Here is a 12,126-nt window from a genome sequence, read left to right as displayed (position 1 = left end):
CTCCCATAGACTTGCAATGAGGGAACGGGGCGTGACTTCACATGGGGCGGAGTCGTGACGTCACGATCTTCCATGGTGGAGCCAGAACCTCCAGCGCTGCCGGAAGCAGATACAGGTGGGTGCTGCATGCTATATTACGGGGGTCCCCAGCAGCGGGACCCCCGCGATCAGACATCTTATCCGCTATTCTTTGGATAGGGGATAAGATGTCTAGGGGTGGAGTACCCCTTTAAGCATTTTTGTGAGTGCCGGCATTCCTTTACTTATCCTTGAGGTTTTAATTCTGCATTGGATTTGGCACGGCGAATGAATTGGATTCAACAAGATTCTGCTACACTGTGCCCATGGCAGAATTTCCATGCCAGATGTTTCCGGCACGTAAATTCTGTTTTCCATGTCCTCAGAGTGAATCTGGACATTCCCACGCGTGAATGGTGAAGTATGTTGCAAGTGCTAGAAATTTATTGGAACTATTAGGTGCATGTATTCTCTTTTGGCGAATAATCTAAAAATTGACCAATTGTTGGGTGGTTTTGTAGGCAGGGTCACGTAAGGGTATTTTCAGGGAAATAAAGCATGGGTGCTCCCCTTGGAGGGGATGTAACCAGGGTCAGTGAGTGACCACCTAAACTGAAAGGCCGGGTTTATACTGCGGAATCTCCAGATGGAATTTCCGAAAGATCCAGTTAGAAATGCATTTTGTCCTCTGTTGGGACGGTAATGCAGTCCACGCAATCATGGCGTCGCCCTGTGAAAATTCAATCCGGAGATTCTGCAGTGTAAACTTGGCCTTTCTATACAGCACCTCCTGATTGGATATGGTAGTGCAGCAGCACAATGGTGCCCACGGGCGGATTTTTTTTTTTGCGGGTTTTCCGCTGCGTATTTAAAAGGGGCGGGCTCATCTCAGCTGTCTGCAGCAGATTTTCCACGGCGGAAATTCCACCGCGGAAAATCTGCTGCGGACAGCCTAGAAGAGCCCGCCAACTTTCAAATACGCAGTGGAAAACCCGCAAAAAAATCTGCTCGTGTGAATGTACCCTAACCCTCCTAAAATACATGAATTTGGAAATGGTCACTGAGTGTTTACAAAAAGAAAACATCTGATTTTGTCATAATAGTTGTAGAACCTTTTTAAATGGATCTTTTGGTGCTTTTGATTTTGTATCTGATAAGTCAGAGGTAGCATGAAGGACAGTGAGTAGCATTGGCACACAGAGGCATCGCTGCTGGAAAGCAAATGCATTTTGAGGGTCTGGCCACAGAAAGTGCCACCAGACCCAGAAGGTACAACACAGAGAGCACCTGAGTGAGTGTAGCTTTAAAATGCCTGTGTGCCTTTAAGACACACAGATTATGCTGCTTGGACCTCCAGTGCAGGCAAACCTCTCTCACCCTCCTATAAAAACATGAAATTGGATCCAAGGCCATTTTAACACATTGATAGGCCCAGTGCAAGGTTTCCATGAGTGCCCCTCTCTCCATTCTATTCTAATTTATCTAGACACATTAGTAAGCAATTATACATGTTGAGTATCCAGTGGGGATCAAAAGTTTGGGCACCCCAGGTAAAAATGTGTATTAATGTGCATAAAGAAGCCAAGGAAAGATGGAAAAATCTCCAAAAGGCATCAAATTACAGATTAGACATTCTTATAATATGTCAACAAAGTTAGATTTTATTTCCATCATTTACACTTTCAAAATAACAGAAAACAAAAAAATGGCGTCTGCAAAAGTTTGGGCACCCTGCAGAGTTAATATCTTGTACTGCCCCCTTTGGCAAGTATCACAGCTTGTAAACGCTTATTGTAGCCAGCCAAGAGTCTTTCAATTCTTGTTTGAGGTATCTTTGCCCATTTTTACTTACAAAAGTCTTCCAGTTCTTTGAGATTCCTGGGCTGTCTGTCACACACTGCTCTTTTAAGGTCTATCCACAGATTTTCAATTATGTTGAGGTCAGGAGATTGGCAAAGGCCATGACAAAACCTTCAGTTTACGCCTCTTGATGTAATCCCCTGTGGATTTCGAGGTGTGTTTAGGATCATTATCCATTTGTAGAAGCCATCCTCTCTTTAACTTCAGCTTTTTCACAGATGGCATCAAGTTAGCAACCAAAATTTGCTGAAATTTTATTGAATCAATTTTTCCTTCTACTTGTGAGATGTTCCCTGTGCCACTGGCTGCAATACAACCCCAAAGCATGATTGATCCACCCCCATGCTTAACAGTTGGACAGAGGTTCTTTTCATTAAAGGGGTATTCCAGGCAAAAACTTTTTTATACATATCAACTGGCTCCAGAAAGTTTAAACAGATTTGTAAATTACTTCTATTAAAAAATCTTAATCCTTTCAGTTTTCACGAGCTTCTGAAGTTAAGGTTGCACTTTTTTAAGCCCTCTCTGATGACACCTGTCTCGGGAAACGCACAGTTTAGAAGAGGTTTGCTATGGGGATTTGCTTCTAAACTAGGCGTTTCCCGAGACAGCTGTCATCAGAGAGGACTTGGACAGAAAAGAACAACCTTAACTTCAGAAGCTCATAAGTACTGAAAAGATTAAGATTTTTTAATAGAAGTCATTTACAAATCTGTTTGACTTTCTGGAGCCAGTTGATATATGTTTTTGCCTGGAATACCCCTTTAAATTCTGTTCCCCTTCTTCTCCAAACGTACCTTTGCTCATTCGGCCAAAAAGTTCAATTTTAACCTAGTCGGTCCACAGAACTTGTTTCCAAAATGCATCAGGCTTGTCTATATGTTAATTTTCAAAGTCCAAACGCTGATTTTTGTGGTGAGGATGTACAATTTTTTTTTTTTCTTTTTTTTTTTCTGATGACTCTTCCATGAAGACCATATTTGTACAAGTATCTCTTTATAGTGGAATAGTGTACCACAACTCCAATGTCTGCCAGATCTTTCTGGAGGGATTGTGCAGTCAAACATGGGTTTTGAATTGTTTTTCTCACAATCCTGCGAGCTGTTCTGTCTATTTTTCTTTGGTCTTCCAGATCTTGCTTTAACTTCCACTGTTCCTGATGACTGCCATTTCTTAATTACATTCCAAACAGAGGATATTGACATCTGAAAATGTTTTGCTATCTTCTTGCAGCCTTCTCCAGATTTGTGAGCGTCAACTATTTTCAGTTTCAGATTTCTAGACCACTGCTTAGAAGAACCCATGGTGCTGATTGTTGGGGCATGGTCAGATGAGTCTGGGTATTTAAAACCTTTGAGATTGACATCACTTAGTCTTCCCAATGATGATTGAGAACAATCCATGACACTGGCAGGTCTCAGCTTTGCAAAGGGGGCAGTGCATGCTATAAATTCTGCAGGGTGCCCAAACTTTTGCAGATGCCATTTTTTTTTGTTTTCTGTTATTTTGAAAGTGTAAATGATGGAAATAAAATCTAACTTTTGTTGACATATTATTATAAGAATGTCTAATCTGTAATTTGATGCCTTTTGGAGATTTTTCCATCTTTCCTTGGCTTCTCTATGCACATTAATACACATTTTTACCTGGGGTGCCCAAACTTTTGATCCCCACTGTACCTCAATTTTGTGCAAATAATTGTCAGATTTCTTGTGATAGGTAGTTATATTTATATTATTTTATATGGAATTGGAGATTTTGCACTTTTCTACATATATAGTTTTATTGCTTAATCTGATATGTTTCTTATATTTAACACTTGTTAATATGTAATATAGGCTAGGAAAGAGTTATTATTACTCTGTATATAAGATCCCCCTCCACCATGATTGTCATGCCTGATGAAACCGCACAAGTGTGGTGAAACGCATTGCATTGTTTTAAATAAACCCCTTCTCTACTCACCGGACGTGTCCATTCTTGGTCAGAGCAGCTGAAACCAGCCGCTCTCTGGAAGTCTTCACCTGGTATCATAGATAATGGGAAGAAGATGTAAATATGATTGCTGGGGTGGTGGTTTTGGGGTCGCTACACATTTTTGTTTTTTAAGAGTGAAAATGTCTGAGACAAAGACCACGTCTACGCTTTGTAAGTATTTTTTTTTAACCTCTTATTGTGCAGGGCGTATGGGTGCCTCCAGCTGTTGCAAAAATACAACTCCCAGCAGGCATTATCTGCCAGTGCATGCTGATGTTGTAGTTTTGCAACAGCTCGAGACACTCTGGATTGGAAACACAGATATTTTTTCCCCACCAGTGTGCCTCCTGCTGTTGCAAAGATACAACTCCAAGCAGGCATGTGCTGACCAAACAATCTTTAACTTTTATTTATTTTTTTTTATACCAAACGGGGACAACTACTCAGCTCAGATTCTGAAGTAGAAGAAATGGAGGACTCCTAGTTTGTAAGTATATATCAAATTTTAACGATACCGTACAGTCTTCTATGCTTTATCCCCTATCCTAATGATAGTGTCAGATGGCATTGGCTTCCAACTGGTCAAGTGGCTATTACTGCATTGGTCAAGTGGGGATATTTTTACATAGGAAAGACATTGGAAATTATGAACTTGTATTTGTAGTAGTTCAAAAACCATTTTGCCACCAGATGATTGTGGGCGGATATCTTCTCCCACATCATCGAACTGGGCCCTTATAAGTGGGATGAGCTGTCACAGGCGCAGCAAACAAACTTAAAAAAAAAAATAGTATTTTTTTTTAGGCAAAAGGAGATGGAATTAGATGAGAGATCATTTCATCCTTAACCTCAAGATGAAGAGGGAGGCACCAAGTGGGTCAGTACTGGGATCGACCGATTATCGGTATGGCCGGTATTATCGGCCGATAATCACGATTTTGGGCATTATCGGTATCGGCAATTACCTTGCCGATAAGACGATAATGCCGCGACCACCGCACCGCGACCGCCCCCCCGACCCGCGTCGCCCCCCCCACCGCACCGCCCCAGCGCCCATTGCCTCCCCCATCCCCGGTTTTATAATTACCTGTTCCCGTGGCCTGCGCTACTTCTTGCTCCTGCTGCGTCCTGCGTTATGCTGTGCGCAATGACGAGTGACGTGCGCGACGTGACGTCACCATCAGTGCGCACAGTGACCGCTCAGGAGTACGCCACTGGAGCCAGATGTAGAGTGGACCCAGGGAACAGGTAATTATAAAACTGGGGATGGGGGAGGCAATGGGGCCAGGGCGGTGTGGCGGTGGGGGGGAGCGGTGGCGGTGATAGGTCTCAGGACCCCCAGACAGGCAGGGGGAGAGAAGCGGGTGGCGGCGGCGGCGGCAGCAGCCTATGGCACAGCAAAAGCCACTGCAGTGCATTGATTTAAAGCGCCCGCTTTAAATCCATGATCTGCAGCGGTGTCGCGGGGGGGATAAATGGCCGATAACTTATACCGGAATATCGGTATAAGTTATCGGCTATCTGCCCTAACCTCCACCGATTATCGGTATCGGCCCTAAAAAACGATATCGGTCGATCCCTAGTCAGTACCACCATCAAAGCATGCCTACAAACATAACCAGTGGCTACAGTTCCTATGCAGATGTGCAGAGCTCAGAGAGTAAGTATTGTAAAATATTTTTCCTTCCATCTTTTAGGGATATTTGGTGAGATTTCTTAAAACCTGTCTAGAGGAAACGTTTCTGATTTGACCATAGCAACCAATCCAATTGCTTATTTATTTTCAGATGCGTCAATGTGATTGGTTGATAGGGCCAATTTAGAAACTTTGTCGCTAGACAAGTTTTGAGAAATTTCACCCATTGTGTAATGATGTATATATTTTAATTTTTTAATAATTTTTTTTTTCCCAGTACAACGTCGAACATTACACTGCCGACAACAGGCGACTTGGCTACTGAGACTGGGGGAAAAATTGCTTGTCAATCAGACAGTGCTCCCCTCCCATGATCTTCCTCTGCTGGTCCATCTCCCACTGGCATCTCAGCTGCCTGTGGGTGGGTGGTCCACCAGAGAAGATCTGGTAGGAGACATCAGTGCGACCTTGAATATCTTATCAGGGTGTCACAAGACGACCTGATAAGATTAGACCAACAGATTACTGGGTTGAGGGACAAAGTCACCCAGCTTGTTGCATGGCAGGAGGGGGGCAGTGTCGTCAACAGGTCCCCCTTCACACAGTCGTTTGTTTCTCGAGTCATTGGTCATCTCCGATAGATGCTCAATCAATTGAAAAGCAATTTTGGTTCCGGTTCCCTGGTTCCCAAAATGGTGTGCTTTTCACACTTGAGGGTAGAGGGGATCCTGCCCGTGTCCAGAAGAAAAACTGTAAAATAATTTTTTAACAAACACATATTAGAACTTGTCTTCTGGACAATGGCGGGATCCTCTGTACCCTCAAGTGTGCTTTGCACACGTAAGGGTACAGAGGATTCTACCAGTCTCCAAAAGACTAGCTGTAACACAACAAATTGGCAGAAAACACATATTAGGACGGGTCTACCGGACACTTTATCCTCCCAGTGTCCAGAGGACAAGCTATTCTAACAAAAAAAAAAAACTTTGCAGGAAACACATATTAGGACTTGTCTTCTGGACTCTGGCGGGATCCTCTGTACCCTCAAGTGTGCTTTGCACACTTGAGGGTACAATGGATCCTGCTTGTGTTCAAAAGACAATGAAATCTAAAATAACCAACAAATCATTTCAAATAACTTTCAGTTGAAGACAGAGAACAAAAAAAAAAAAGAGTTCCGACCATGCCAGCCAGTCAGTCGAGCCAGCTTTGGTTGGACAGGAAAAATTCTGAAAACTGGTCTCTCATCTGCATGACTGCTGCTGCTGCTGTTGTTCACCGTGGAGAGTCTCGCGTGACAGCCCCCTCCCATAGGCTTGCATTGAGGGGAGGAGCGTGACGTCACACACCGCCGCCCCGTGGTCGCCGGTAATCAGACCCGGAGCGAACATTCTCCGGGGACTGATTTTTAAGTGGGGTGCTGCGTGCAAGATCACGGGGGTCCCCAGCGGCAGGGCCCCCGCGATCAGGCATCTTATCCCCTATCCTTTGGATAGGGGATAAGATGTCTAAGCGCCGGAGTACCCCTTTAATCCTCGATGACACTTGCTGGAGTACATCGTTAAAACTGGCCAAGGACATGCAGAGGTAGTTGCAGAATTTCTCAGGATCCTGGCGCAGCTCTTCAAAGAGTGAGGCATACACTCCACGGGTCAGCCGGACTGATGACATTGGATGAATCCAGAAATGCCGTCGCTCTGCTTCCTGCTGTTTTTGCCACTGGACTCTGCAGCAGGATGTGCAGGGAGAATTTTTGTTGGGGGGAAAAGCTCAAGTGTGGCAGCAGGAACATCCGTCAGATACTCTCCTCCTCAAGGTCTGGTCCAAGACTGAGTTCATCTGTTCTTTCATCCCTTTTATACCTTTTCCTAGGCCTGGGGAAAAGGAGGAGGAGTTAAAACCTGAAAAAGAAAGAAAACAAGGCCCCTAAGCTTATTATCATGTTCATTAGTCTCCACCTTAAAACCTATTATATAGGGCAAAAGGGCCATTAATGCTGTATGGAGGTACAGATGGCATCATAACTGTATGGGGAATTATTACATGTGTTACAGGGGCAGTATTACTGCAAAGGGGAATTATTACAGTATGCGACAAAGTGGGGGGTATTACGTGGGGGCACAGGGGCATTAATATTGTGTTTCTGTACTGTTGTAAAAAAATTTGTGAATATGATCACAGTGGGTGAATTATTAATGAGGACATGAAGAGCGGCAGAGTCACTGGATAATACTGTTATCCCTTATACAGGCTGCAGAACTCCTGTATAATATTAGTATCTATCACTACAGCTCCTATATAATGCAAGTATCTACCACTAGAGCTCCTATATAATGCTAGTATGTACCACTAGAGCTCCTATATAATGCTAGTATGTACCACTAGAGCTCCTACTGTATATAATGCTTGTATCTTACAACTATAGCTCCTATAAAATAATCGTATCTACCACTATAGCTCTCTCGCTCTGGAGGACTTGTCCTGTTCGGCAGTATTGCACTGTCATGCTTTATATCTCCTGTGGTGGGGCTAGAATTATGAACACTTAGGGGTCCCAGCTGATCACTGGGGGTCCTAGCAAGGCACACCTTGTGAAGACCCTTCTTACAAACAAGAATTGCCCAAAGGAAGAACTCCTTTAACATTGTTTATGAACAAATTCCTACCTTTGCTGTTCACAGTTCTGTCCATTATACTGGGGTTACTGGGTCATGGGATTTCCTCATTGACCACATATGATTCTCTCCATTTTAAATCACGGATCTATTTCCAAGGTGTCTGTAGATGGGCTAAGAATGAGACCCATGGACTTTTTTTTTTTTTTTTGCTTTATTCGACTCCTCCAGTCCTTCCTTTTTAGTCTTCTGTAGTGTTTGTTCCCCTCCATTTTAAAGCTCTGCAGTTGTTTTTTTTAGATGTCCTGTTACAGAGGAAACATATAGATATGAGTTACATTATAATTGTGGAAATTCATACTATTCCATAGCAGGAAACAATGGTAAGAACTAGTCACATAATGAAATATAAAACCTTCATTTAGAGTCTTCATCATAAATACATAGGCCTGATTCAGAGAAGTAATAAAGCCCCTAAGTTCTTTATTATGCCCATCAGCCTCCACCTTGTTACCTATTTTACACATTTGAGGAACATGTAAGAAAGTTTTTTATATCAAGGGCATTGTTAACTCGGTGCCCCGGATCTCTTGTGACTTCCACCCTTCAGCTGTTCCACCCTTCACTCTCATAAGGTGTAGGCACTTAGGCCTAAAGCATATTAGCCATCAGGACATGATCCCCAAGCTGGTATGATGGAACACTATTACAGTATGGGGCATATAAATCGATATAACTGTATGAGGCACAAGGGGAATTTTTACTGTGTGGGGGGTATAGGGTGCACTATTACTCTATGGGGCTCAGGTAGAATTATTACTGTCTGAGGACCACATGGGCATTATTGTATGAGACCGCAGGGGGCACAGGGAGCATTATTACTGCATTTGGGATATTTTTACATAGGAAAGACATTGGAAATTATGAACTTGTATTTGTAGTAGTTCAAAAACTGGAATGCTTATGTAAGTGTACTTGAGTAACCATAGAAACATCTGACTGAAAGATCTAAAAACAATGAAGCAACAAACTTCGTGAAAACCAAAATCTGTGTCAGTCTCTAAACTTTTGCCCATGAGCCATGACTGTAGTGTTCAGCTAGAGGCTCTGTGTGTCTAGGAGTTCAGCTCTGAGGCCATTGGAGTTCCATGGAGGCCGGAGCAAAGAGTGAGAACCTTATAGAAAAATATTCTAACCATTTCTGGTTATTATATCACATCCTACCTGTGCCGTCCATCACATGTATGTTGCTGGGTCTGGGGCTTTTTCTCAAACTTTTTTTTTTTAATTGGAAGTATACTTTATTGGAAGTATACTAAGAACCTGCTCTTTTTTTGTTTCTTCGCTGTACATGGCAGATAAGTTGCCTATTGTGGGGTACAACTGACACTTTGATCACTTTTAAAATTTTTACTGAGACAGGTTACCAAAAAGCAGCAATTTTGGCAAGTTTCTTCTTTTTTTATTTATTTTATTTTTTTTAATTTTTTTTTCCCTTTCCCACTAGGACTTAACACATACTGTATAACACTGACTGGCACATCAGATTAGACACTGATCGGCTTCCATAGCCAGGAAACCAGAGGCTGTTCGGAGGTCTCTGGTTGCCATGGCTACCACCTCTGTCACCCTGATTGATGCTGCGGTCACATGGCCGCAGCACCGAAGGGGTTAGCTTTCATGATAGGAATGCAGTTCCACTCCTGACAGTTGCAGTTGGTACCTGGCAATACTCAGCCGTCTACTCCCGCCACCGATAAATAATGCGCATATCATGAACATATCAGTATAAAATAAAAGTGATGTTTTAAGGTTTCTATTTGTCTTCAGTGAACTTTTGAATGCTGCATATCCTGCTCGACTGCTCTATGAAGACATGGTGGGGTTTCGCATGGGCGAGTTATGAGCATGTTTCCCAAATTTGAGCCACTGCCAGTGTTAAGCGGCCAGTTTACTGTAGCGGAAATGTAATCTGCTGCATATTTTCCAAAGCAGGAAACAGGCTTGTAACTCGCCCCCTGTGAACATCAGGCTAAGTCCAGTCTTGGTGATAACAAAGTTCACATGCTATTCAGGAAGCAATATGTAACAAGTACTTACCAGGTTGATGAGAAAGGGGCTGCCAGAGGCACCTAGTAGATGGTATATGGTGAACTGTGCATTCTGGGCTGATCTTTTGATTGTGATTATAGGTAAGGATGTCACTTCTGTCACAGAGACCAACAAAACAAGAGCAGGCAGGTAAAGTGACCACATATCAGAACCCTATACACAGTCGATGTGGACCAGGGGCATTTAGGTGGCAAAGTAGGACAGACACCTGACTGATTATATCATTTTACATTTTTCATTACTCACATGGTTGATGTCAGACACAATGGCGAAGTTTATAGCCAATAATGTCTTTACGATGAACATAAATACCTGCAGAGAAAAAGCAAATATAAGTGTTGGACTTTGTGAGTACAAGACTAACACTATTCTACAAATATATGATTTTTCACTTCTAATCTATCTAACAACTCCAGTGTCCAGAGGCGCAGCTTGTAGCTTCTGGGCCCTGATGAAAATCTGCAACAGGGCCCCATATGCCAATTAAACTTCTGGTCTCTTATGAATCAGATGTGTTTTCGGGCCCCCTTAGACACCAGGGCCCCGATGCAACTGCTACCTCGGCTACCTTTATAGCTACGCCCCTACCAGTGTCCATGTGGACATTTAAAGAGAGTCCCCTTTCAATTCTAGTGCAGGACATCTCTGTCCTTTATCCCAGAACCAGTAAGCAGATCACAACACTCCAGACATCAGGGACTTACGTAGGTGGCCACAAGGCTGATATTTCCAAATACCAGTGCCCTGAAAAGGGAAAGTGCGGAGCTTAGAACTAATGGGTCCACATGCGGGTTGACTTAGCAGTATCTCTTGGTATCTCATCATGACATGGTTGTTTGTTTCTTTTCTAGGACAGTCTGTGCACGTGTCAGGTAAGATGGACCCCAGACTCCTATGACTCCGACAATAAAGGCTACAGCAGTAGATCCAAAAGTGGAAAACATGAACCTGGGAGGGAAAAAAAATAACAAGAAAGAAGCATATTAATATTAGAAAAACAAGGTAGATCGATGATATCACTACTCAGAAAACATCTACTTTTTGAACATATATATATGAGATTCCTCACCCAATAATTGGAGTTGAGGGTTTTTCTGTTTTCCTTCCCATCTCTGGGGGTTTGTTTCATGGCAAAAAGCATTAAAATGGCCTCTATAAGGCCCAGGCCAGGGGTGACCAGGAATTCCCAGTGCCAGTCACCACCTGTTGCAATGGTTACTTTGGACCCAATGATGTATCCGAGTCTGCTGTAATAAAAAATACATGATCTGTAGAAATTCCCCAATACGTAACCCCAGGCTCCTTCAAATTGGAAGATTGTGTTCCATCTTCTATGGAGCTCTTGTCATAAGCGCTGAACAGAGTCCATACATTTACACAGGACACTCAGCAGCCAACGCGTATAAAGAAGTTAAAGATGGTAAGCATACGTGACTGCTAGTTTCCCACAAAGAGGTCGATAATCATAGAGGGGGCAATGGTGACAAAACTTGGCTCCAACCATTCCTCTTGTTAGAAGAAGAATCAGAGAAAACTGTAAAAAGACAAAAATATTCAGTTAAACTCAGTGAAGTTTTCCTATGTAAATGACAAGTTTACCTGGTTATACAGAGTTATGGCAGCCAGGGTATCACTATGACACCATAAGCAGTAGTAGGTAGGGCGAAGGATACATTAAAGCCTTATATTTACTGCCTATGTATCTGAAGAATCATTCACTAACAATGTCTGTTTCTACAAACAGAATTTATACAAAAAGAAATCAAGGAAATTTCAGCTCACCCCACCATATGAACGAGTCTACAGAGATGATTCAGCAAGGTGCAAGGGGCGTAGCAGCCGTTTGCTGGAGCGTAGCAGCCGTTTGCTGGATGAGATCAACACAGGTAAACCCCAGATAGGGTGAAG

The sequence above is a fragment of the Hyla sarda genome, chromosome 4 (genome assembly GCF_029499605.1).
Source record: "Hyla sarda isolate aHylSar1 chromosome 4, aHylSar1.hap1, whole genome shotgun sequence".
NCBI lineage: Eukaryota > Metazoa > Chordata > Amphibia > Anura > Hylidae > Hyla > Hyla sarda.
Note: the sequence above shows the minus strand (reverse complement) of the source record.